This window comes from Leucopleurus acutus, assembly GCF_964270905.1.
Source record: "Leucopleurus acutus genome assembly, chromosome: 5".
NCBI lineage: Eukaryota > Metazoa > Chordata > Mammalia > Artiodactyla > Delphinidae > Leucopleurus > Leucopleurus acutus.
This window is the reverse complement of record NC_139147.1, coordinates 63,381,824-63,409,398: the sequence shown is the minus strand read 5'-3', so window position 1 is coordinate 63,409,398 and position 27,575 is coordinate 63,381,824.

The window sequence follows — 27,575 nt, the reverse complement described above, 5'->3', positions numbered from 1 at the left end:
AACACAACACTATAAAGCAATTATACTCCAATAAAGATGTTAAAAAAAAAAGAATAGATTTTCACAACAACACTTCTTTTAATTTTTATCAGATGATGCCACGGTGACTTCTGAATGGTGAGGAGACTTGGGTCCCCTGTCAATCCCTGGAGCAAAGTACAGGGTAATAATGATAGCAACCATTTAGTGAGAACCTACAGTATAGGCTAGGACTATGGTAGAGGTGTTCTACACACACTTAAAGACAAACAAAGTGATTGTGTTTCCAAGCTGGAACCCTTGAACCTCTCTGAAGGCTAGTGTTTGTAAAGTGAAGCCTAAATGATCACCAATCAAACATCTATTCATCTAAAAGCCGTAAAGTGTATTAGATGTTGCTACATATGCTAGCTCACAGAGCTTATGGCTCAAAAATTCCTATTTTACCTTTGAGGCAACTTATCTGAGATTAATCTTCAGGGTTGCACAATTAGTAAGTGCTTAGAGAGACTCCACATCCTTCTTCTCCCCATGATGCTGCACCATAAAAGTCAATGATTCCTCTTTTACACGATTGTTTTTGAGGACTAAATGAGTTGAAGCAATACAGCCCCTAGAATTGCACCTTCTTCTCCTCTTGCTCTTTTCCTGTCTCTGCAACATTAACACCTCTCTCCTGTTGTTCCTTCTACCCTGTGTGTCTACCTTTCACAGTGTTTGGTCTTTCAACTCTCCTTCAACTCCCTCACTGTTGCTTGCTTTCTATCCCTCAAGTCCCTCTTTCATGTCTCTCTCTGTTGACATCTGCTTCTTTCTTGTCTTAGTACTTGAACCCTGCTCTAATATCACCTTGTCTTTGGCCCCCTGCTCCTTTCCAGTTGTCTCCCACTTTTACTTAGGAGTAGGCCTAAGAGGTACCTGCAGTTTTTCTTCTAAACATTTTTTACCAAACACCGGTTGGGAGCAAGAGAGAATCTTGAGTTAAAAGAATCAGCAAACATGTTTTTAGAGTTAATTTGAATTATTTAGAATGACTTCCTGGGGAAGTGGCATTTTGTCACCATATTTAAAAGTATATATTCAAGGATGTTCTCGTGTATTGGGACTAACCTATCATGCATTTTTTTTTTTTTTTTGCGGTACGCGGGCCACTGTTGTGGCCTCTCCCGTTGCGGAGCACAGGCTCCGGACACGCAGGCTCAGCGGCCATGGCTCACAGGCCCAGCCAGCCGCTCCACGGCATGTGAGATCTTCCCGGACCGGGGCACGAACCCGTGTTCCCTGCATTGGCAGGCAGACTCTCAACCACTGCGCCACCAGGGAAGCCCTATCATGCATTTTTATAGCGTTTAGCTGAACATTTCCATGGATAATGTTGCCATCCCTTCTTTCTTTCATTTGAGAAGTAGGGGAAAGTAATGTTTTAAAAATATTGATTGTTAGATTTAATCATACTCCAGACACATCTTTGTTGTTTTGATGTGATTGTGACATTGCATATAAGAAAACCAATCACTTTAGAAATTACCTTCATTTATATTTTACAGTTCTTTGAACTTGATTATTAGTGCAAAGAGTTTATTCCTTTAAAAGCAGCAGTTCCTTGGTTCTACACTCAAACAAAGAACTGAGATTTTTATAAATATCTTTTTTTTAAAGAGAAGTATTTTACAGCCTCTGAGCTATGAAATATGGGGCTCTCATTAGCTGCACTGAGAATTCCGTTACCACTCCAGCTGTTGACTATTTATTACGGAAGCTGGTGCTAGTGGTAGTCAGAGAAAAATGCTCATTTAGTTAGAGCTTTCCAGGTGAAGATTTCTTTGAGGTTGATTTGAACATTTGCCTATTATGAGAAAAAGCTATGCATTATTCAAATCATGAAAAAACTACAAGAATCCCTCCAAATTGTTCAGTGTTTTGTCAAATAAAATAAGTGCTAGTATTTAGAGAAAAATTCCATTACACTAATTAACTATAAAAATTCATTAGCTAACACATTATTTTCTTTAAATGAAGTATATTAGGAAATCCCAAATCTAATTGTTTAGAGATACATTTTAGTACATTTGTGAATATTTCACTCACAACCAAACTAAGCTATTGCTTCCATTTGTAGTTATTATATAGTCTAGTTTTTAAAATCTCAAGTGGATTAAATTATCATAAACACAGTTGTCTACATTCCATTGACCTCTAGGGACATCTTTTTTGAATAATGTTATTTTCATGAGCAGCAGTGTGCTATATAGTGGTGAAGGCCCAACTCTCAGCTCTAAATGATGCAAACCAAGGTTCAAATCCTTGCTTGAGCATTGAAGAGCTAAACAACCTTAGCAAACTGCCTGACCGTTAGTCTGTTTTTTCACTTGTCATCCAAGTACAATGATCCTAGGAAGTGGATTGATTGAGTCATGTTACGCACCTGGGTCAGTAAATGACAATGTTATTCAGAAGTGGCACATCCAAGTAAACTGCATGGCAGGATAAAGCATAACGTTTTTCCTTCTTTTTTCTTTGTATTTTCTAATTTTTCTACTGTTAAAAATATATTGCTTTTTTAATCAGTAAAAATAAAGATACAATACATTTACAAAGAGGAAATAGACACCAAGGAATTCTTTTGAAAAGCAAGATAAAATAAAGAATCTATCAAAGGAAAGGGTTATCTAGTCTGTGCCTATCCACTGCCGTCCTCCTTGTCTCCCAAATTGAAGCCTCTGGAAACAAACTCTGGCATTCGCTGGCACACTCCTAGGTTTTCCGCATGCACAGCCAAGAAGTGCAAGAGCCATGTTGTGGGATTTTCAATTGGATCATCTCACAAGAGGGTACCAGTATTTTCAGACTGGAAACAGCATGTTACTACACTTTGGCAATAATGCATTAAATACAGATGGGTTTGTTTTTAGCCAAATATGTATCATACAGCCAACAGCTGTTTAGCTATTGCCAACGGTCTGTTTAGTACACAGAGAATCTGTGAGCTTCTTTTTTTGCTCAAGAAAGTCTAGTGGATCTATGTAAAAGCTTCAAAAGGTGTCCAACCTGCCACAAAACAGGAGACAGAAATCACGAGCGATGGACAAAAGCCTGCAATAATTTTCTCTCCCAGATTACAATACCCTTGATTATAATCAGTAGGATTAGCAGGCTTTTTTCTTCCTTTTTTTTTTTCTGCTGAGAAATAGTTGATTTACAATATTATATAAGTTTCAGGTATACACCGTAGTGCTTCACAATGTTTAAAGATTATACTCATTTATAGTTATTATAAAATATTGACTGTATTCCCTATGCTGTACAATATATCCTTGTAGCTTATTTATTATACATAATAGCTTGTATCTCTTAACCCTCTGCCCCTATCTTGCTCCCCCTCTTCCCTCTCCCCATTGGTAACCACAAGTTTGCTCTCTATATTTGTGAGTCTTTCTTTTTTGCTGTATTCACTATCTTGTTTTATTTTTTAGATTCCACATGTAAGTGGTATCGTACAGTATTTGTCTTTCTCTGTTTGACTTATTTCACTAAGCATAACTTCCAGGATTAGCATATATCCAAGTTTTAATGTAATTCTAGACCCATTTCAGTGGATAAAGAATGCCTTATAATCTCAGCAATAATGCAATCAATGATCACATTTGATAATTTTTTCATGTATTCTTTAACAGCATGACACACTGAAGAGTGTGCGTAGCCTGAGGGTCACAGCTCATCCCTGCTCCCTCCCGCTGTGGGCAATGGATGAGAACCAAGTATAGTATTTCTCATTGCCTAGAACTTATTTTACTCTCTATTAAAATCATTCAGAGACCTAATATAAAAAGGCCAGATGTATTACCTGAGAATCAAAAACACAAATGGGATGATTTTATTCTATCAAATTCATGCTTGATTTAATAGAGGAAAATCACAATATAAACTAGTAAAACACAATTTATTACTGTATTATATGTGCAAGGCCTTCCCTCCCCTCCCTCTGCTTCTTTTGTAAACATCGTTTAATACTTGAAGCAAGTCAAATCATTTATTTACATTCTGTATTTTAGGGATACTGCCCCCATGTGGTTGTAAGGAAACATGATTGCACTGTAAACTCCAGTCTTTTTTTACCCCTGTTACCCTAGAGTTCTTGAATTGAAATGGATAAACCTAAAACATTTTAAGCAGTCATCAGAAGCGGAAATCAGTTCTTAAATCAGTTTAAACTCATAAAGTAGAATTAACTCTTATAACACATGTAAAAGTGATCCAGATTTTGTGGGTTCTGAAGCTTATAAAACTGGGGAAGCTCTTAAGAATACAAATTTACATGTACAAAATCATTATACATATTTCATAGTAAGGGAATATTTATCTTGAATTAGAAATTAAATAATCACGAATTATTTAAGGCTTGGAGATCCCTGTAGGCATGAAATCTCTATGGGCATTTTCTCCAAAAAACTCATTGAGAAATACCTCCTGTTTACAACTTGGCCTTCCTTCACCTCCTCACTCACTTGCAAACACCTTACAACCCCCAGCACTCATCAGAGTCTGTGCGAAGGAGGAATTTGGAAGCTTAAGTTTTATTAGTTTTATGATAGACTCATCAAAAGATAAGATTTTGGCATTTCTCGGCGCGTGGTTGCAGCTGTGAGGCTAACCCCTAAAATGAGAACAAGCAACTCTATGGTTCTCAACCTCAAAATACTGTCATTGCTTTCTAGCTACCTGATAAGTGTTGCTATAATTGTTTACAGTAACCCCATATTTTCATGGAGTGATACATCCCCTGGTAATTATTCCTTTGTTCCTAGTTCTGGGCACTTCAGTGTCTCTTACTTGGCAGCCCCCTCATGAACTCCTGCCTTTTGTTCTCTAGCCAGAAAGGATTTGTCTTCTTTTCAAATCAGTAGCTCATCAAATAAATTCCCTGGTTCTTACCTATAGAACTAAGTAAACCTTCTGAAAGGACATATTTTGGGGCAAAGGATATTGAGGAGGAGAGAACAAGGGTTAGAAACCACAGCCAGAACTTTCTGGAAAATCTAAATTCACATCTGTCTCTGATTAGTGGTATTTTTCTCCTCCTGTTGAAAATCTTAAATGAAGACAAAATATTTTGTTGGGTACACAATTTCTTACATAATCTTGGCAAATGTTCTCAACTCTGGTCTAGGTTGTGCTGTTCCTCACACTAGAGTAGACACGACATTTTCCCATTGGAAGGAAAACTGGAAATAAACTAGTTTTTAACCATAGTTTTGAAGTCATCAATTTCATTGTTAGACCCTGAGTCCTTCCCATTCTTCCTTTCTTTGTCTTCTTCCTGTCCCAGTTCACCCCTCAGAAAGGTCTTCTCTTGGAATCATATAGTGGGACCCCTCTTAAGGTAAATGTAAACCAAACACATGAATTTGAACTAAGAGTTCATCCTTTCAGGGTCCAACTATAAACAGAAAGAGATGGTGAAAAACAGCCAAAGAAGACATTGCTCTTGTTGATTTCGGTCAACACAGATTTTCAGAAGGCACAGGGAGGGGCAAAAGTGCCAAACAAAGTCAAACAAACCCTAATCTATTTACAACTGATATTGAATATTTGAATTTTGTAAAAAGTAGGAATTAATGAGAAATAATACATTTCGGAATTTTTTTTCACTTAAAGGCAAGGTTAGAAAATACAATTTGCATGTAAATCAACATTTACCTGACACATGCACTTTTCCCGGCTTGAATAAACCGTGACATGAAAAAGATGAAAGACGTAGGACGCATATAAAAATCTTTAAAAGGTAATTGGCAGACACTTGCAATAAATATTTATTAAGCAAAGAAATTTCCTTTTCTGTTTTTGTGCCACTGTGATTTCTGCTTCATCTCTGTCTTCTTTCCACTTTCTCATTAAATATGACTTCTCTTTTATGATAGGATTCAGACCACATTCTGATGGTGGAGGAGGATGAAGGGGCCTTAGGAAAGAGGCTTTTTTTTTTTTTTTTTTCCTCATAGCTGCTTTTTGAAGCTGTAGAAAAAGTCTGGGACAAAGCTGAGTGCCTGAAAAGTTTGAAAGGAGAGAAGAACTTAAATAAGAAGATGAGCTAACATTAGATTGGCTTTGCTGCTCCTTTTAAATTATTCCCATTTTGTCTGTTTTGTTATTGCTCCTTGAACTCTAATAACCCCTATCTTTGAAAACTGTGCAAAGACTATTACATCAAGAGGGAAATCAGGCCTTAAGGTCCAATGGCCTCATCAACACATTTGAAGTAAAGCAGAAAGCCAAGTTTAAGAGCGCCCTTTTGCCCCTTGACTTGTGAATGGGTTCTGTCCAGCTGGCCTCATGAAAGTTGTCCAACTATAACACATCAAGGGCCCACTGAAATACAAGCCCCATCAAAATCCTACAAGCCCTTGCAAACTTACCTTAAAAATTTTGTTTTTGTCTCAAGCCCATTGTATCTTCTTTCTTTTCCTCTCTTGTTCCATTAGCTGACTCCCTCGTCATGACTAACCTATGCCATGGTTTAAAAAAGTCTCTCTTATTTTTATTAATTACTTTTAATAGTCAGTAGAGTTATTCTAAAATCTCTCCTCACCTCCTGCATGAAGTTTCTTCAAACCATTAAAATGAGAAAGGAGTTCCCATGGACCAGCATTTTATTTTGCAGCCTCAAAATGTCACCTCTCTCTCTCCCCTCAATCCACATAAAATGCAATTTGGATGACATATTATTTTTACATGTGATTAATGACTCTCCCTTCCCCCACTTTCAGTATCTCAGAAGGAATCTATGCAATCAAGAACAACGTTTTTAAAGCGGCCTTACTTTATTATTGCATACTTCATATTTTTTTTTTCTAAAAGTGATCACCACCACAAGTCTAGTTACCATACATCACCACACAGTTGATCCCCTTCACCCATTTCACCCACTCCGTATCATTTTTAATTTTAAAATTATTTTGACTATTCATTTATTTGGCTGCACACGAGATCTTTGTTGCTGCATCTAACATCTTCACTGTGGCAAGTGGGATCTTTTAGCTGTGGCATGCGGGCTCTTAGTTATGGCATGAGGGATCTAGTTCCCTGACCAGGGATTGAACCCTGGTACCCTGCACTGGGAGCACGGAGTCTTAACCACTGGACCACCAGGGAAGTGCCCACCCACCCCATATCATTTAAAAAAAGTCTTAGCGTACCTTTTAACTGAATTGAAATATATTGTGAATTAATACTATTCAGGCATCTCTGGAGACCATAGGAAATGCACTGAAATATCATAGAAATAAGGCTGTAAATCTTTGGTCTATACATGCAGTAGAAGAAATCTACTCTAGACAGATCAGGGTACACCATCCACTTAGCATCTGGGATTTTGAAGTACCAATTATGTACAGAATCTTGTCTGAAAGATGCCACAAAAAAAGAAAACCACAGGCCAATATCACTGATGAACATAGATGCAAAAATCCTCAACAAAATACTAGCAAACAGAATCCTACAGCACATTAAAAGCATCATGCACCATGATCAAGTGGGGTTTATCCCAGGAATGCAAGGATTCTTCAATATATGCAAATCAATCAATGTGATAAACCATATTAACCAACTGAAGGAGAAAAACCATATGATCATCTCAATAGATGCAGAAAAACTTTTGACAAAATTCAACACCCATTTATGATAAAAACTCTCCAGAAAGTGGGCCTAGAGGGAACTTACCTCAACATAACAAAGACCATATATGACAAACCCACAGCCAACATTGTTCTCAATGGTGAAAAACTGAAAGCATTTCCTCTAAGATCAGGAACAAGGCAAGGTTGCCCACTCTCACCACTATTATTCAACATAGTTTTGGAAGTTTTAGCCACAGCCATCAGAGAAGAAAAAGAAATAAAAGGAATCCAAATCGGAAGAGAAGAAGTAAAACTGTCACTGTCTGCAGATGACATGTTACTATACATAGAGAATCCTAAAGATGCTACCAGAAAAATACTAGAGCTAATCAATGAATTTGGTAGAGTAGCAGGATACAAAATTAATGCACAGAAATCTCTTGCATTCCTATACACTAATGATGAAAAATCTGAAAGAGAAATTAAGGAAACACTCCCATATACCATTGCAACAAAAAGAATAAAAGACCTAGGAATAAACCTGCCTAAGGAGACAAAAACCTGTATGCAAAAAACTAAGACACTGAAGAAAGAAATTAAAGGTGATACAAATAGATGGAGAGATATACCACGTTCTTGGATTGGAAGAATCAACATTGTGAAAATGGCTATACTGCCCAGAGCAATCTACAGATTCAATGCAATCCCTATCAAACTACCAATGGTATTTTTCACAGAACTAGAACAAAAAATTACACAATTTGTGTGGAAATGCAAAAGACCCCAAATAGCCAAAACAATCTTGAGAAAGAAAAACGGAGCTGGAGGAATCAGGCTCTCAGACTTCAGACTATACTACAAAGCTACAGTAATCAAGACAGTATGGTACTGGCACAAAAACAGAAATATAGGTCAATAGAACAGGATAGAAAGCCCAGAGATAAACCCACACACATATGGTCACCTTACCTTTGATAAAGGAGGCAAGAATATACAATGGAGAAAAGACAGCCTCTTCAATAAGTGGTGCTGGGAAAACTGGACAGCTACATATAAAAGAATGAAATTAGAACACTCCCTAACACCATACACAAGAATAAACTCCAAATGGATTAAAGACCTAAATGTAAGGCCAGACACTATAAAACTCTTAGAGGAAAACATAGACAGATAGCCAGAACACTCCATGACATAAATCACAGCAAGATTATTTTTGACCCATCTCCTAGAGAAATGGAAATAAAAACAAAAATAAACAAATGGAACCTAATGAAACTTAAAAGCTTTTGCACAGCAACGGAAACCATAACCACGATGAAAAGACAACCCTCAGAATGGGAGGAAATATTTGCAAACCAAGCAAATGACAAAGGATTAATCTCCAAAATATACAAGCTGCTCATGCAGCTCAATATCAGAGTAACAAACAACCCAATCCCAAAATGGGCAGAAGAGCTAAATAGACATTCCTCCAAAGAAGATATACAGATTGCCAACCATCACATGAAAGGATGTTCAACATCACTAATCATTAGAGAAACGAAAATCAAAACTACAATGAGATTATCACTTCACACTGGTCAGGATGGCTATCATCAAAAAATCTACAAACAATAAATACTGGAGAGGGTGTGGAGAAAAGGGAACTCTTGCACTGTTGGTGGGAATGTAAAGTGATACAGCCACTGTTGAAAACAGTATGGAGGTTCCTCAAAAAACTAAAAATAGAACCACCATACACCCCAGCAATCCCACTACTGGGCATATACCCTGAGAAAGCCGTAATTCAAAATGAGACATGTACCACAATGTTCATTGCAGCTCTACAATAGCCAGGAAGTGGAAGCAACTTAAGTGTCCATTGACAGATGAATGGATAAAGAAGATGTGACACATATATACAATGGAATATTACTCAGCCATAAAAAGAAACGAAATTGAGGGGTTTTTTTGTTTTTGTTTTTTGTGGTACGCGGGCCTCTCACTGCCGCGGCATTCCCATCGTGGAGCACAGGCTCCGGACGCGCAGGCTCAGCGGCCATGGCTCACGGGCCCAGCTGCTCCGCGGCATTGTGGGATCCTCCCAGACCGGGGCACGAACCCGTGTCCCCTGCATCGGCAGGCAGACTCTCAACCACTGCGCCACCAGGGAAGCCCCGAAATTGAGTTTTCTGTAGCAAGGTGGATGGACCTAGAGACTGTCATACAAAGTGAAGTAAGTCAGAAAGAGAAAAACAAATACCATATGCTAACACGTATATATGGAATCTAAAAAGAAAAAAAGGAAAAATGGTTCTGAAGAACCTAGGGGCAGGACAGGAATAAAGATACAGATGTAGAGAATGGACTTGAGGACCAAGGGGGGGAAGGGTAAGCTGGGATGAAGGGAGAGAGTGGCATGGATATATATACACTACCAAATGTAAAATAGATAGCTAGTGGGAAGCAGCCAGATAGCACAGGGAGATCAGCTTGGTGCTTTGTGTCCACCTAGAGGGATGGGATAGGGAGTGTGGGCGGGAGTTGCAAGAGGGAGGAGATATGGGAATGTATGTATATGTATAGCTGATTCACTTTGTTATACAGCAGAAACTAACACACCATTGTAAAGCAATCAAACTCCAATAAAGATGTTAAAAAAAAAAAAATCTCATCTTTGCTTTTTTTTTTTTTTGCGGTACGCGGGCCTCTCACTGTTGTGGAGCACAGTGGTCTCTCCCGTTGTGGAGCACAGTGGTCTCTCCCATTGTGGTCTCTCCCGTTGTGGAGCACAGGCTCCAGATGCGCAGGCTCAGTGGCCATGGCTCGCGGGCCCATCTGCTACTCTCCACACCATGTGGGATCTTCCCGGACCGGGGCACGAACCCATGTACCCTGCATTGGCAGGCAGACTCTCAACCACTGCGCCACCAGGGAAGCCCTCATCTTTGCTAATTTGATCAAACACAGTGGATTCAGTGCTTCAAAACAATGATTTCAATGCTTATTGGAAGAGGTCAACTGCCATGTAAGTAATTAAATTTGACTGTTCATGTCAGAGTGGCCCACATCAGGCCTATACAAATCCCAAAGGGTCTGTGTTGATCTTGTTTGGAAAAGTACCACCTCCCAAGTCTCAGTGTGTTAATGAGGCATGTACAAGGGACCCCTTCCCCTTTTCCAAACTTAAAGTACACTCTTCTTACAAATAGAGTGCATTTCAATTGTCATTGGAATGTTTACCTTTAATATCTCTATAAGGATTAAAAGAAACATTCCTGATTAACCATTAACTTACTTTAGGCATTTACTGTGGGCATATGAGACATCCCCATTATGGTTTGTAGGTGAATAGTACTTAATGTGGAAATTACTTTTTAAAAAATTGACAAGGAGATGGAATAACTGATTTCAACATTTCTACAGGTCTCACCTTTTGGAAAGCTTATTACTGAATCAGGGAAAGTGAAATTATATGTTCAAAACTCAAAGCTGCCAAAATATAGTGTTGCTCTTTAGAATACTAAAAGAGTTTACTTACTTTATAAAATATTGCATAATTTATAAAATGTAAATTAAAGGCCTGTTGAAAATGACATTATAAAAGGATGCTATCAAGTAATTCTTAATAGATTTTCCACCATTCCATGGTATCCCTGGACACTTGAACAAAAATAAATGTCACCAGCAGCTGACTCTTTCCATTTTCAGCAAACTTTAATTTGTTTTCTTTTGTATTTCTTTTCAACCCATGGCTTGCAGTTCCTTGGCTTTATTTAGTTTGGTTAACAAGTCTTATTATTCCAAAAGCCAGTTGCATTTACCAAGTCTTTTGATTCTGTATCATGTAAGAGGTTCTCCATTTGTTCATTTCCATCTGTCTTACTGCCACTACCTATTTCAAGTCACCATCATCTCTGAAATGGGTTACTGTAACCTCACCCCAGCTGGATTCTCTGTACCTAGTCTTCTCTCTATCCATCCATTCTCTGCACTTTAGACAGAGTAATCATTTAAAAGCGAATGCGATCTTCTAGTGACTCCCCTCTTAAAGTTCTTCAGAAATAGTTCCTCTTTGCCCTAAGGTCCCAACTCCTAACAATACTAGAGTATATTAAAAAAAAAAAAAAACACACACACAACTCATTCCTTCCATTCTGTATGCATATGCATGCCCCTTAGTCATGTGACTGCTACTCTTCTCATCAGGAAGTAGAGTCTATTTCTCTACCTTTATTTATTTATTTATATTTTGCGGTATGCGGGCTTCTCACTGTTGTGATCTCTCCCGTTGCGGAGCACAGGCTCCGGACGCGCAGGCTCAGCGGCCATGGCTCACGGGCCCAGCCGCTCCGCAGCATGTGGGATCTTCCCGAACCGGGGCACGAACCTGTGTACCGTGAATCGGCAGGCAGACTCTCAACTGCTGCGCCACCAGGGAAGCCCTATTTCTCTACCTTTTGAATCTCAGTAGAACATGTGAGATGCTTTCACCAAAAGAATGTGGTAGAATGGTGCAGGAGTTCTGAGCCTAGGCATCAAGAGGCCTTGAGGCTTCTGTTTTCATCCTCTCGGGGAGTTCTGTCCAGAAACCACCATGTGCAGAAGTCTAGTCTGGCCTGTTGAAGGATGGGAGGAACATGTGGAGTAGACACAAGCCTTCCCAGCTGAAGCTCCCTAAACCAACCTGCAAAGAGCTAGCACCAACTACTTTGTTAAGTATAGTGTACATAGCATGCATTTTACTATAATTTTAAAGATGGGGAAAACAAGAGAGATTACAAATAACCATCCCAAGATCAGACATCAAGTGTTGAAGCCAAGATTTAAAAATCAGACACCTTCACCAGCTCTTAGCCACTACGCTACATAAATAGTCTACATACTGTGATGCAGACTTTTTTTTTTTCCTGCTTGATTATGTCCAACTGTGTGACTTTGTTTTTGATATTTAACTCAACTATATGAAAGTTACTTCCTGGCTTAACACACATAATAGATCATACACCTATGTCACTTACCACCACAGTTTCCAGAACATGTTAAGTGCTTAATAATGGTAGCTATTGTTCCTATGCTGGTAGTGAATCTCCTTACTTTGAGGATGAATTTTATTTTTCCGAACAGCAAGAAGTCATTGTGGAACTAAGAAGGGTGAGTAGTGTGGGCAATTTCAACTTTAATTCCATTTGGCCTCGATAACAAAATATACAGGTAAATTAAGAAAATAGCCTTTCTCCTGTGGCTTGGGACTTGGGTTTAAATGTCATTCTCTGCAGGTTTTTGACAACATCAGCGGTAAAGTGCAAGTTAATACCCACGAAGCGAAACACTCACGTGGATGTATAAGTTCTGGCATGGCTGTGAAAATACCAGTCTTGTCTTATCGTCACAGCTTACATACATAATTCATATAAACTTAGGAAAAAATACGGATGATGGCTGTGATTTGGGGTACTTAGTATATTGATAACTGTATTAGGAGTGCTTGGGTTGGCTGAGTTTGGCTGTCATATTGCTCAGGAGTCATTCAAAGGTGCAGCAGCTTAAATGTCAAAAGATTTTTACATCTTCAAACTCTAGCATTTTCTTGGGAACTCTTGCCAGGTCCAGACTCCTCCAGGAAGGGTGGATATAATTTGCTCTCTGTGAGGTGCTGATTAGTAAAGTATATTTTTTTCTTTGTTTATTTTATATATGAGGGGATAAATCATTCAATTCCTGAAATAATGTTGTTTTGTTTTGTTTTTTAATAGAATAAAGGCCCAAATCTTCAACATGATATTCAAAGCCATGTGATTTCTAGCCTGCTGTCTGAATGTCTTATTAACACACCTTGCACTTTCTTACTTTGGTGCTTTATTCATACCTGTACTTCGAATGTGCGTTTTACTTTCCCACTGTCCCTACCATGTTTATTCTCTCCTTAATGAAAATTCTTGACAGTCATCAAATCATATGACATATTCCTATACAATGCCCTTAGTAAAAACAAACTTTTTCTTAGGTTTTCCCAAAAAACTGTGTTGTGTGAGGAACTATGGATCAAAATACAACAGAGACTGTCTTAATAACATTTAGAGATAATAATAGTGACTATATCACAGGCTTGTTTGAGGGATTACATGAGTTATTCTATGTAAAACACTTGTAAGACTTCCAGATATATAATAAACATAACTACTATATAAATGTCCGCTATTATTATTTGCAGTTGCTAAAAAATAATGTACAGCAAGTCCCCTACATACAAACGAGTTCCTTTCTGAGAGTGCGTTTGTAAGTCCAATTTGTTTGTAAGTCCAACAAAGTTAGCCTAGGTACGCAACTAACACAATGGGTTATATAGTACTGTACTGTAATAGTTTTATAATACTTTGCACACAAATAATACATAAAAAACAAATACAAAAATAAAATATTTTTAATCTTACAGTACAGTACCTTGAAAAGTACAGTAGTACAGTACAACAGCTGGCATACAGGGGCTTCCATCGAGTGAACAGGCAGGAAGAGTTACTGACTGGATGAGGGAGAGGAGGTGGGGGATGGTAGAGCTGAAGGATCGTCAGCAATAGGAAATGGAGGACAAGCTGCAATTTCACTCACGCCTGACATTGATGGCACAGGTTCTAGTTCCTTGCTGGATTCAATTCTATCTTCCCTCTTGAAAAAACGATCCAGTGATGTCTGGGTAGTAACTCTTTTTTTCTCATCATAGATGACACGGTAGCACTAGATTGCGTTCTGAACGGCTGCTGCAACCTTCGTGTACCATTCTATGTTCAGGTCCTGTGCCTCAAAACCCAACAGTGCCTCCTTAAATAAAAAAAATCCCCTTGCCATTTCCTGCGTCGTGAATCTCTTCGGTTCTTCAGTTACTTCTTCTTCCTCTTATCTCTCTTCGTCCTTTCTCCGGGCCTCCAGTTCCATCGGGTCTTCATTAGTAAGCTCCTTGTGTTGCACAGCAAGGAGTTCAATGAAGTCACCCTAAAGTGCACAAAAGCACAACCACTTGTAGAGGATGCACACACATTACACTGTACGCCAGACACATAAACTAATTTACGTAATTGGACATGCCAACACATGTTCGCATCTTTGAAAGTTTGCAACTTGAAAGTTCATATGTAGGGGACTTACTGTATAAGTAGTTGTAGGGGTGATTGCACAATTTTATAAGTAAAACATGACAATGGCATTGAGCTACCAGTAAATCTATGTAGATAAAAAGTGAAAGGAGGGAGAGAATGGTATACAAAGTGTTTGTACATTGGATTTACATGTGTATAGAGTTGCCTGAAAGCAAGGTCTAAGAGAGCAGGGTTGATGAAGTATATCTAACCAAGATTAAAATAGAGCTGCCAAAACTCAGCTGACCTTAGAGGATGGGGAAAATTATCTCACTTCCTAGGCCTTTGTCTTGTCAATTAATCAGACAAATTGCCAGATGAATTGATTAAAATCTCTCTTCTCAAAATGAAACTCAATCCAGAAGTCAACTTTGTTAAGTAAAAATTGATGATTAAAGGAAGAAAAAAGACCTGGGGGCAATCAGAGAGTCTAGAATTGCTGAGGACCTGAGACCTGTAAGTAGAATTTCAGCCATACTGATATCAAGGTGAGGGAGTGGCCCTCTTCACTGAGACCAGAGGTAAACCCTCTGAATATTTAACAAAGAACTCTCTGTACGGGAATGTATCTGTGTATAGGTATGTGAGTATACGATTAATTCACCCACTGGATATTGGATTTCTTTGAGCAGGTATACTTTGTAATAAACCTAAAATCTAAAAATTAAAAAAAAAGCTATCTCCCCATCCTATGATCTGTAATAAATTACAGACTTTTATAAGTTGTGGCTGTCTTTTATCTGTTGCCACCTCATAACAATTACCATGCTTTATCCATAGTGGGGCTTCAATAATTATATGAAGGGTACAGTGGGACCATTTTATCTCTTGATCTAGTAAATCTTAAACCCTCCTACAAGGTCTTTGAATTTCTCACACAGATTATCACAATGCCATGCATGTAACAGACGACACATTTGGTGGATTTAGCAAATTACTATGTCAATGTATTACAAGAAGATAAGAGATTTTTTTAGCAGTATTGAAATACAGTATATAGTACAATACAGTATTTTTATTTCCTTTTGTTGTATAGTCAACAAAATCAGCCTTTTTTTCCCCCTAAGAAAATATATTAAGTTTTCCCCATCCCGTTAGTCTTAAACCTTAAGGCAAAATTTTACATTATTCCGGACTTACTCACATCTTGCTAGTTTGCACCCATTTTTCAGCCTGTCAAAATCTTTTTGAATCCTCTATGATGGTTTTCCCCTCCTATCTTGTGTCATCTATGAAGATGATTGGCCCTTTTTCTGTACTTTGGTCTAAAATATTAATCAAATCACAATTATATGGAGAGTATATGCACTCAAGATTCACATCCCTGGAGGTTTTGCTCTAGGCTGACGTAGGGAAGCAGTTAAAAGAATGCATGGTTCATTCTTTTTGGAAAATAGTGACAATGCAAGCTCCACTAATTATATCAGGGACTTATTTTTCCTATTTGAAGTCCAGTATATCACTTTCTTATCTTATCAATTTTGTACACAGCCTGAAGTTTGCAAATAAATAGCTGTACTTGAATTGTCCTTAGCAAACAAGTTTTCTGAAGTACATATTTGTCGTGAAAATAAAGAGTTAATAGGATTTAATTGGACATAATTGAATGATATTATTAGTATAATAAATTTGTATGGCACTTGTACATGCAAGTCACTTCTTAGAACATATCTGGAAGGTTCATGTGTACTTTATTCAGATTTATGAAGTTTAGAGTCACCTGTTCTTTGTAAGTAATGGGGCGTTTGTGTATCCGTGACTGGTCCTAAATATTTTCTTTCTTTCTTTCTTTCTTTCTTTCTTTCTTTCTTTCTTTCTTTCTTTGCTATGCTTTTAAATGTTGATAAACTTCTCCCTCTTATAGAACCAATATGTTTTTCTTTTTTTTAATAATATGCATTTGTTTCCTCCTCGTCTTTAAAAAATTTTTCTTTTTATTATTTTTTATTGAAGTATAGTTGATTTACAATATTATATAAGTTTCAGGGGTACAACATAGTGATTCAATAATTGTATAGATTTTTTTAAATTAACTAATTTTTATTTATTTATTTTTGACTGCGTTGGGTCTTCATTGCTGTGCGCAGGCTTTCTCTAGTTGTGGTGAGCAGGGTCTACTCTTCATTGTGGTGAGAGGGCTTCTCTTTGTGGTGGCTTCTCTTGTTGTGGAGCACAGGCTCTACGGCACACAGGCTTCAGTAGTTGTGGCTCGCGGGCTTAGTTGCTCTGCGGCATGTGGGATCTTCCCAGCCCAGGGCTCGAACCCATATCCCCTGCATTGGCAGGGAGATTGTCAACCACTGCACCACCAGGGAAGCCCCTGTTTTTCTTTTCAAAAATTTTATTTTCATGTGTCCTGGATGACATAAGTCATAAGAACAGCTTCCATTTGTTTAGGATTTATTACATATCAGGCACTCTATGTCACTGCTTCTCATTTAATCCTCCAGCAAACCTCTGAGGAAGGTACTGAGGAGAAAAGAAATAAACAAGTTTTCTCAGAGTAAGCACCTTGCAAACAACCAAGCTGATTTTAAACTTAGGCTCAGCTCAACCCATTGCAGGCCCTTACTATAAATGCATAAATGCATTTATATCTTCACATACAATGTTTCTAGAATTTTGGAAAAGTAATATTGAATAAGCAGAAGTCATCCTGATTATCACTTAACCCAGTAACCCACCTAACTAATTTTTCTTTTTTAAGTACCCTGTTTCAGGCCTACCACCAACTCCTAGTATTTCTCGTCTGGCAAATCTTACCCTGTTACGTCTGCACCCTTGGTCAGCTACTGGGTAAAACATACACATGGCTGAAGCTATATTTACTAATTTCCATGCTCAGTGCCACCATTCAATGCATGCTACCCTGTCTCCTGCCTGTTCCGCTTGCCCCAAGCCTTGGATCACTCAAATCTTTAGTAGGTAAAGTGTTATCAGAACTGAAAATCTGATCTGACTTCCGGCTTAAAACTCTTTCATTGGTTCCCCATTGGACCTTAACAATTTAGGATATGATTTTAACCACTTAGCAAGTAAATATAGGGAGGGCCCTTTGGGATTAGAACCTTGTTTACCTTTTACTCTCCTATCTGAGCACACCTAGCCTGTAGAACAAGCCCCAGACAGGGTAAATCCTGTTCCTCAAATGCTTCTGCCCTCACCCCACCTTTCTTAACTAGCCAGTACCAGGATTTGTTTAGAAACTCAACAATGACATCAAGAGCTAAGGTTCTATGGTAGATACAGCAGAAGTTTCCCCTTCAAGGAAGTGCTTCTGTAAGCTCCTTCAGGGTCAGCTTGAGCTGCAGGGAGCCAGCTCTTCCCAGGGAAGCTTGCCTCTAATGACTTAGCAAGGATGAGATTGGGGTTTAAAGTTATGGCCCACAGGACACTCTGGAAACACTTTGTTCAAGAGCTCACTGTATGTCAGCTGAGAGTTTATCGGACCCGATTAGAGCTTGGTTTCTTCCTCTTGCCCAATGTGGCTTCCTTCAGTTTCCTTTCACAGATGTTGATCCCTAAACACTGTCTTAGTTTTGTGTCTGCAGAGCACAACCTCCACCTTTTTCTGTCACCCGCAGATGAGGTCTCTTCCCTTTTCACAGGATGGTTTCAGCAGTTTCTGCCGTCACATTCGTATATGACACTATGCAAAAGTCATGCAGGCAGGGATGTAGGAGTCAGGGCGTGAAGGGAGCACTTTATCTCATTTTATTAAGAAAGAAAGTATTCCTCAGAATGTCCCAGCAAAATTAGCTCTTCATTTTCCTCAACTGTGTCTTCATGGTATTGTTTAAACATGTTCTTTTCTTCACATTTCCTAGAAACTGAAAGTTAGATGTAGTGGATTAATGAAATTAAAGACTGTTAATTTCAGGAGGCACCTAATAGCAGGTGGTCCTTCTATTAGTGCTGGCAAGATTCATCAGTGGGCTCAGGTGTTTTCATCCTGATCCATCCATTTAAAATTCACCATAAGCCATCAAATAGTTTTAGCGGCTGTCTGTGATCACCATATCCAGTGGTTTACTAGGGTTACAAAATTCTGACTTTCTAATTCTATCTTTCTTCCTGTACTTATTATCTGTGGTTTTCTATAAAGAAGAACTTTTCCTTATCAACTATTTGGTAACTCCGAAAAACAGCTTCTATGGGAAAGGCAAGACAAATACTTGATCTTTTCCCTTCATCGGTTTTCAGAATAATGAGGTGTTGCCCTAGCAATATTTAAGGATCATCAATGAGGTTTTTTTTTTGTTTGTTTTTAATCAGTGTGAACTTCTGGACTTTTTTTTTTTTGGACTTTTGTATATGTTTCAATCTATTGCAGTCATTATTATTATTCTATTTATGTGATGCTCAGAATTTCCCAGTTTGGGCCATGGCAACTTTCCAAGCTGGCATTTGTGTCCTTTTGATATGACCTTAGTAGTCTTTGATAATGTTTCTTTCAGTCATGGCAAGACTCATATTATAAATGCCCTGCTCCAGATGTGGAATCAGCTATTTTTACAAAAAACAGTTTTTTGTTGTTGTTGTTTTGTTTGTAGTCAATATGCAAATTATATTTAGAGACAACAATCTGGACACACCATAGAGTTTTGTTATTAACCCTTACTCTAAAAAGGGTAAAAATACCTAAACAAAGCCTTTAACTGTCAACAATTTTATGTTGTCTTTGTCTCTTGGAACTTTTAATACCACTCCACTTCCCTCACATAATTTTATTCTAATGCAATACATTTTTACATTTGGAAGTATATTAATCATCCTATCATAATCATCTGCAACAAAAAATTATATATAAAAAATACAATTGTATCTAATTGTATATAAATTAAAATGTAAAATTTTTCTTAATTCTTTGCAATCACACATCTCTAAGTCTTAAATGCTTTAGTATACTGTATAAACTTTCATAAAAGTTTGTAAAAATGTTTAAGGATCTAAATAAATGTTCAAAACATATAAAACACCTCTTAAGTTTATTTTTTTTTTCTTTTTAAAGATGTAATGTTAATCTGTGAGAAATAAAGATGGAAAATTTCCCCCTTTTTCTTCAAATCATGCAAAATATGCAACTGCGGCATAGAGCTAGCTGGGGTGAATGAAAGGATTTCCCTGGGCCTTTCTCATAGCAGAATAATAGATAGGCAGAGAGGGAGTCTTTCATAACAGATTAAAATTGTCCATCATAGTTCTTAGAGATTTTGAATATTATAATTTTAAAAATGGGTAGAAAATGAACAGAATCATGTTTTGCGTCCTCTATTTTACCTGAATAACATAATGTAACATCAGCTTTCTTAGCAACACTTCATTAGCTTTGCTCTGCCATTGGACTCTTCCTCAGGATGCATGTTTTCTTTGAAGGTAGTCAAAGGTAGGAAAAATTAAGTCATAAAAAGAACTTGTGTCTTCACTCCTCTGCCACACTCTAATATATTTGAGTTCAGAATATCCCAACATTGACCAAAACACCCTGCTTCTAATTTAACACATCACCCTGCAGATTTCACATTGTCCCTTTATTGGAATACAGATTTTTGAGTAAAGGAATTGTCCCAGAGTAAGACTCTGTATGGTTAAGAGGTTGGCCTTTCTTCTTAAAGTGGAAGAAGGGCAATAATCAAAGAAATAGTGGGAAAGAAGAAAATCAGCAGGTTAATTTAAGACTGCAAGAAATCTGAGGATCAGAAAATGGATTCGCTTAAAATTATTTGTGCTTGCATACCTTATTTTGAAGTCTGCAGTGCTAAAGTATATACCCAAGAGTGGGATAAACAAGCTTCCTCAATTCAACTCAAGCATAATTGTATTAAGTTCTGCCAGATTGCTCTATTTTATACATTCCTACCAATAAAATCCCATTTCCTTATATTCCTGTAACATTTGTTATTATCCAACTTTTATTTTTTGCCAGATTGGTGTAAATTGGTATCTCAAGGTAATTTTAATTTATATTTTTCTGATCAATAGTATTTTTGCTATGCATTTTTTTTCTTTCTTTCTGTGAACTTTATTTTTGATTCTCTGCCGATTTTCTTTTGAGTTCTTTGCCTTGGTCTAGTGGATTTATAGGAATTTTCTTGTATATTCTTGATATTAATCCTTTTAAGATTTCAAATGTCCTCTCAATGTATGTCATCTTTCAATTTTATCAGCAGTAACCTGCAATGAACATAAATACTTAATTTCCAGTGTAATCAAAGCCAATGATTATTTTATTATTTGCTTTATAGTTGTGCTTTCTGAGTTGTTTAAAATTATGTTCCTACCCCCAAGGTAACAAATATATTTAATTTCATCTATTAGCATAATTGTTTTACTATTTACATAGATTGTAAATCTGTTTGGAATTCATCTTTGTATCTAAATATCAGGGAGAGGTTGAACTTTATTGTTTTCCATTTAATGAACCTATTTTTCCCCCAAATATCTTTTACATAATTACTCCTTTATAGATTCATATTACTATTTTATTATTTATATAGTTCCTATATATGCATAGATCTATGTATAAGCTCTTTATTCTGTTTCATTTGGTCAATTTGTTTATTTCTGTGGCAATTTTATGTTTTCATTACCATAACTTTATATCTTAATGCTTGTAAGGTTTTCTCTGGTCTACTTTTTAAAAGTGGATTTAGTGATCTAAGATTTTTATTTTTTGTATACATTTTACAATAAATTTATTGAATTTATTTAAAATACTTCTGCTGATCCTACTGGTATGTTTATTGGGAGTAACTGTAGATAACACATATCTTTACAATGTTATCTCATCCAGGAACAGGGTATCGATCACTTTTTATTTATTTATTTATTTTTAACATCTTTATTGGAGTATAACTGCTTTACGTTGTTGTGTTAGTTGCTGCTGTGAATCAGTGAACAAAGTGAATCAACTATATGTATACATATATCCCTATATCCCCTCCCTTTTGTGTCTCCCTCCCATCTTCCCTACCGCAGCCCTCTACATGGTCACAAAGCACCGAGCTGATCTCCCTGTGCTATGCAACTGCTTCCCACTAGCTATCTATTTTACATTTGGTAGTGTATATATGTCAATAACACTCTCTCACTTCATCTCAACTTACCCTTACCCCTCCCCGGGTCCTGAAGTCCATTCTCTACATCTGTGTCTTTATTCCAGTCCTGCCCCTAGGTTCTTCAGAACCATTTTCTTTTTTTTTTTAGATTCCATATATATGCGTTAGCATATGGTATTTGTTCTCTTTCTGACTTACTTCACACTTTATGGCAGACTCTGGGTCCATCTACCTTGCTACAAATAACTCAATTTCGTTTCTTTTTATGGCTGAGTAATATTCCATTGTATATATGTGCCACAGCTTCTTTATCCATTCATCTGTCGATGGACACTTAGGTTACTTCTATGTCCTGGCTATTGTACATAGTGCTGCAATGAACATTGTGGCACATGACTGTTTTTGAACTATGTTTTTCTCAGGGTATATGCTCAAGAGTGGGATTGCTTGGTCGTATGGTAGTTCTATTTTTAGTTTTTTAAGGAACATCCATACTGTTCTTCATAGTGGCTGTATCAATTTACATTCCCACCAACAGTGCAAGAGAGTTCCCTTTTCTCCACACCCTCTCCAGCATTTATTGTTTGTAGATTTTTTGATGATGGCCATTCTGACCAGTGTGAAGTGATAACCTCATTGTAGTTTTGATTTGCATTTCTCTAATGATTAGTGATGTTGAGCATCCTTTCATGTGATGGTTGGCAATCTGTATAGCTTTTTTGGAGAAATGTCTACTTAGGTCTTCTGCCCATTTTTTGGATTGGATTGTTTATTTTTTTGATATTGAGCTACATGAGCTGCTTGTATATTTGGAGATTAATCCTTTGTCAGTTGCTTCATTTGCAAATATTTTCTCCCATTCTGAGGGTGGTCTTTTCGTCTTGGTGATGGTTTCCTTTGCTGTGCAAAAGATTTTAAGTGTCATTAGGTCCCATTTGTTTATTTTTGTTTTTATTTCCCTTTCTCTAGGAGGTGGGTCAAAAAGGATCTTGCTGTGATTTATGTCATAGAGTGTTCTACCTATATTTTCCTGTAAGAGTTTTACAGTGTCTGACCTTACATTTAGGTCTTTAATCCATTATGAGTTTATTTTTGTATATGGTGTTAGGGAGTGTTCTAATTTCATTCTTTTACATGTAGCTGTCCAGTTTTCCCAGCACAGCTTATTGAAGAGGCTGTCTTTTCTCCATTGTATATTCTTGCCTCCTTTATCAAAGATAAGGTAAACATATTTGCATGGATTTATCTCTAGGCTTTCTATCCTATTCCATTCTCTTTTTCTGCCAGTACCATACTATCTTGATTACTGTAGCTTTGTAGTATAGTCTGAAGTCAGGGAGCCTGATTCCTCCAGCTCCATTTTTCTTTCCCAAGATTGTTTTGGCTATTCGGGGTCTTTTGTGTTTCCATACAAATTGTGAATTTTTTTGCTCTAGCTCTGTGAAAAATGCCATTGGTAGTTTGAAAGGGATTGCATTGAATCTGTAGATTCCTTTCGGTAGTGTAGTCATTTTCACAATGTTGATTCTCTCTATCCAAGAACATGGTATATCTCTCCATCTGCTTGTATCATCTTTAATTTCTCTCATCAGTGTCTTATAGTTTTCTGCATACAGGTCTTTTGTCTCCTTAAGTAGGTTTATTCCTAGGTCTTTTATTCTTTTCATTGCAATGGTAAATGGGAGTGTTTCCTTAATTTCTCTTTCAGATTTTTCATCATTAGTGTATAGGAATGCAAGAGATTTCTGTGCATTAATTGTGTATCCTGCTACTTTAACAAATTCATTGATTAGCTCTCGTATTTTTCTGGTAGCATCTTTAGGGTTCTCTATGTATAGTATCATGTAACCTGCAAACAGTGACAGTTTTACTTCTTTTCGAAGTTGGATTTCTTTCATTTCTTTTTCTTCTCTGATTGCTGTGGCTAAAACTTCCAAAACTATATTGAATAATAGTGGTGAGAGTGGACACCCTTGTCTTGTTCCTGATCTTAGATGAAATGGTTTCAGTTTTTCACCATTTAGAATGATGTTGGCTGTGGGTCTAATATAAGTTTAAATATAAGTTCTAAATATAGCCTTTATTATGTTGAGTTAAGTTCACTCTATGCCTGCTTTCTAGAGAGCTTTTAGCATAAATGTGTGTTGAATATTGTCAAAAGCTGTTTCTCCATCTATTGAAATGATCATATGGTTTTTCTCCTTCAGTTTGTTAACATAGTTTCTCACATTGATTGATTTGCATATATTGAAGAATCCTTGCATTCCTGGGATAAACCCCACTTGATTGTGGTGTATGATGCTTTTTATGTGCTGTTGGATTCTTTTTGCCAGTATTTTGTTGAGGATTTTTGCATCTATGTTCATCAGTGATTTTGGCATGTACTTTTCTTTTTTTGTAACATCTTTGTCTGGTTTTGGTTTTAGGGTCATGATGGCCTCGTAGAATGAGTTTGGGAGTGTTCCTCCTGCTATATTTTGGAATAGTCTGAGAAGGATAGGTTTTAGCTCTTCTCTACATATTTGATAGAATTTGCCTGTGAATCCACCTCGTCCTGGGCTTTTGTTTGTTGGAAGATTTCTAATCACAGTTTCAATTTCAGTGCTTGTGATTGGTCTGTTTATATTTTCTATTTCTTCCTGGTTCATTCTTGGAAGGTGGTGCTTTTCTAAGAATTTCTTCATCTCTTCCTGGTTGTCCATTTTATTGGCATATAGTTGCTTGTAATAATCTCTTATGATCTTTTGTATTTCTGCAGTGTCAGTTGTTACTTCTTTTTCATTTCTAATTCTGTTGATTTGCGTCTTCTCCGTTCTTTTCTTTATGAGTCTGGCTAATAGCTTATCAATTTTGTTTATCTTCTCAAAGGATCAGCTTTTAGTTTTATTGATCTTTGCTATCATTTTCTTCATTTCTTTTTCATTTATTTCTGATCTGATCTTTATGATTTCTTTCCTTCCACTAATTTTGGGTTTTTTCTGTTGTCCTTGTTGTTCTTCTCTCTCTAATTGCTTTAGGTGTAAGGTTAGGTTGTTTATTTGAGATGTTTCTTGTTTCTTGAGGTAGGACTGTATTGCTATAAACTTCCTTCTTAGAACTGCTTTTGCTGCATACCATAGGTTTTGGGCCATCGTGTTTCATTGTCATCTGTTTCTAGGTATTTTTTTATTTCTTCTTTGATTTCTTCAGTGATCTCTTTGTTATTTAGTAACGTATTGTTTAGCCTCCATGTGTTTTTATTTTTTACAGTTCTTTTCCTGTAATTGATATCTGATGTCATAGCATTGTAGTTGGAAAAGATTCTTGATACGATTTCAATTTTCTTAAATTTACTGAGGCTTGATTTGTGACCCAGGATATGATCTATCTTGGAGAGTGTTCCATGAGCACTTGAGAAGAAAGTGTATTCTGTTGTTTTTCAATGGAATGTCTTATAAATATCAATTAAGCCCATCATGTTTAATGTGTCATTTAAAGCTTGTGTTTCCTTATTTATTTTCATTTTGGATGATCTGTCCATTGGTTAAAGTGGGGTGTTAAAGTCCCCTACTATGATTGTGTTACTATCAATTCCCCCTTTTATGGCTGTTAGTATTTGCCTTAAGTTTTGAGGTGCTCCTATGTTGGTTGCATAAATATTTACAATTGTTATATCCTCTTATTGGATCAATCCCTTGATCATTAGGTAGTGTCCTCTTTGTCTCTTGTAATAGTCTTTATTTTAAAGTCTATTTTGTCTGGTATGAGGATTGCTACTCCAGCTTTTGATTTCCATTTGCATGGAATATCTTTTTCCATCCGCTCACTTTCAGTGTGTAATTTGTCCCTAGGTCTGAAGTGGGTTTCTTGTAGACAGCAATATATATGGGTCTTGTTTTTGTATCCATTCAGCCAGTCTATGTCTTCTGGTTGGAGCATTTAATCCATTTACATTTAAGGTAATTATTGATATGTATGTTCCTATTACCATTTTCTTAATTGTTTTGGGTTTGTTATTGTAGGTCTTTTCCTTCTCTTGTGTTTCCTGCCTAGAGATGTTCCTTTAGCATTTGATTTAAATCTTGTTTAGTGGTATTTTTCTCTTAGTTTTTGCTTGTCTGTAAAGTTTTCAATTTCTCTCTCAAATGTGAATGAGATCCTTGCTTGGTAGAGTAATCTTGGCTGTAGGTTTTTCCTGTTCATCACTTTAAATATGTCCTTTCACTCCCTTCTGGCTTGCAGAGTTTCTGCTGAAAAGAAAGATCAGCTGTTAACCTTATGGGGATTCACTTGTATGTTATTTGTTGGTTTTCCCTTGCTGCTTTTAATATTTTTTCTTTGTATTTAATTTTTGACAGTTTGATTAATATGTGTCTTGGCGTGTTTCTCCTTGGATTTATCCTGTATGGGACTCTCTGTGCTTCCTGGATTTGATTGACTATTTCCTTTCCCGTATTAAGGAGGTTTTCAACTATAATCTCTTCACATATTTTCTCAGTCTCTTTCTTTTCCTCTTCTTCTTCTAGGACCCCTATAATTCGACTGTGTGTGAATTTAGTATTGTCCCAGTAGTCTCTGAGACTGTCCTCAATTCTTTTCATTCTTTTTTCTTTATTCTGTTCTGTGGTAGATTTTTCCACTATTTTATCTTCTAGGTCACTTATCCTTTCTTCTGCCTCATTTATTCTGCTATTGATTCCTTCTAGAGAATTGTAAATTTCATTTACTCTGATGTTCATTATTGTTTTTTTGCTCTTTATTTCTTCTAGGTCCTTGTTAAACGTTTCTTGTATTTTCTTCATTCTGTTTCTAAGATTTTGGATCATCTTTACTCTCATTACTCTGAATTCTTTTTCAGGTAGACTGCCTATTTCCTCTTCATTTGTTTTGTCTGTTGGGTTTTTACCTTGCTCCTTCATCTGCTGCGTATTTCTCTGTCTTCTCATTTTGCTTAACTTACTGTGTTTGGTGTCTCCTTTTCGTAGGCTGCAGGTTCATAGTTCCCATTGTTTTTGGTGTCTGCCCCCAGTGGGTAAGTTTAGTTCAGTGGGTTGTGTAGGCTTCCTGGTAGAGGGGACTGCTGCCTGTGTTCTGGTGGATGAGTCTTGATCTTGTCTTTCTGGTGGGCAGGACCACCTCCGGTGGTATGTTTTGGGGTGTCTGTGAACTTAGTATGGTTCCAGGCAACCTCTCTGCTAGTGGGTGGGGTTGTGTTCCTGTCTTGCTAATTGTTTGGCATGGGGTGTCCAGCACTGGAGCTTGCTGTTCGCTTAGTGGAGCTGTGTCTTATCATTTAGGCAGAGATTTCTGGGAGAACTCTTACTGATTGATATTATGTGCGGCCAGGAGGTCTCTGGTGGTCCAATGTCCTGAACTTGGCTGTCATCCTCAGAGGCTCACGCTTGACACCCATCCAGAGCAGCACAACCCTGTCAGCCACATGGCTTCAATGTGTTTTTGAGTTAGTTTTCCAGTCTTTTGGATCAAGGAGTTTTCCTTGTGTTTTTGAGTTAGTTTTTGAGTTAGTTTTCCAGTCTTTTGGATCAAGGAGTTTTCCTTGTTCATATTTCACAAAGAATTCTCCCTCTTTTTTCCCTTTGTGTTTTCTAGTTTCACTTGCTCATTCGGTGCTGGGGACAGAGGCCTCACACCTGGCTCTTTAGACCAGAGTCCATAGTGTCTCACTTTTTATTTAAATCTACTTTGTAACTTATAATAGAATTTAAAAATTTTCTCTATAAAGAGTTTGTGCACTATTTTGTTGTTTTCTTTTCTTTCCTTTTTAATTGGGGTATAGTTGTTTTACAATGTTATGTATAATAGACTGTGCATTT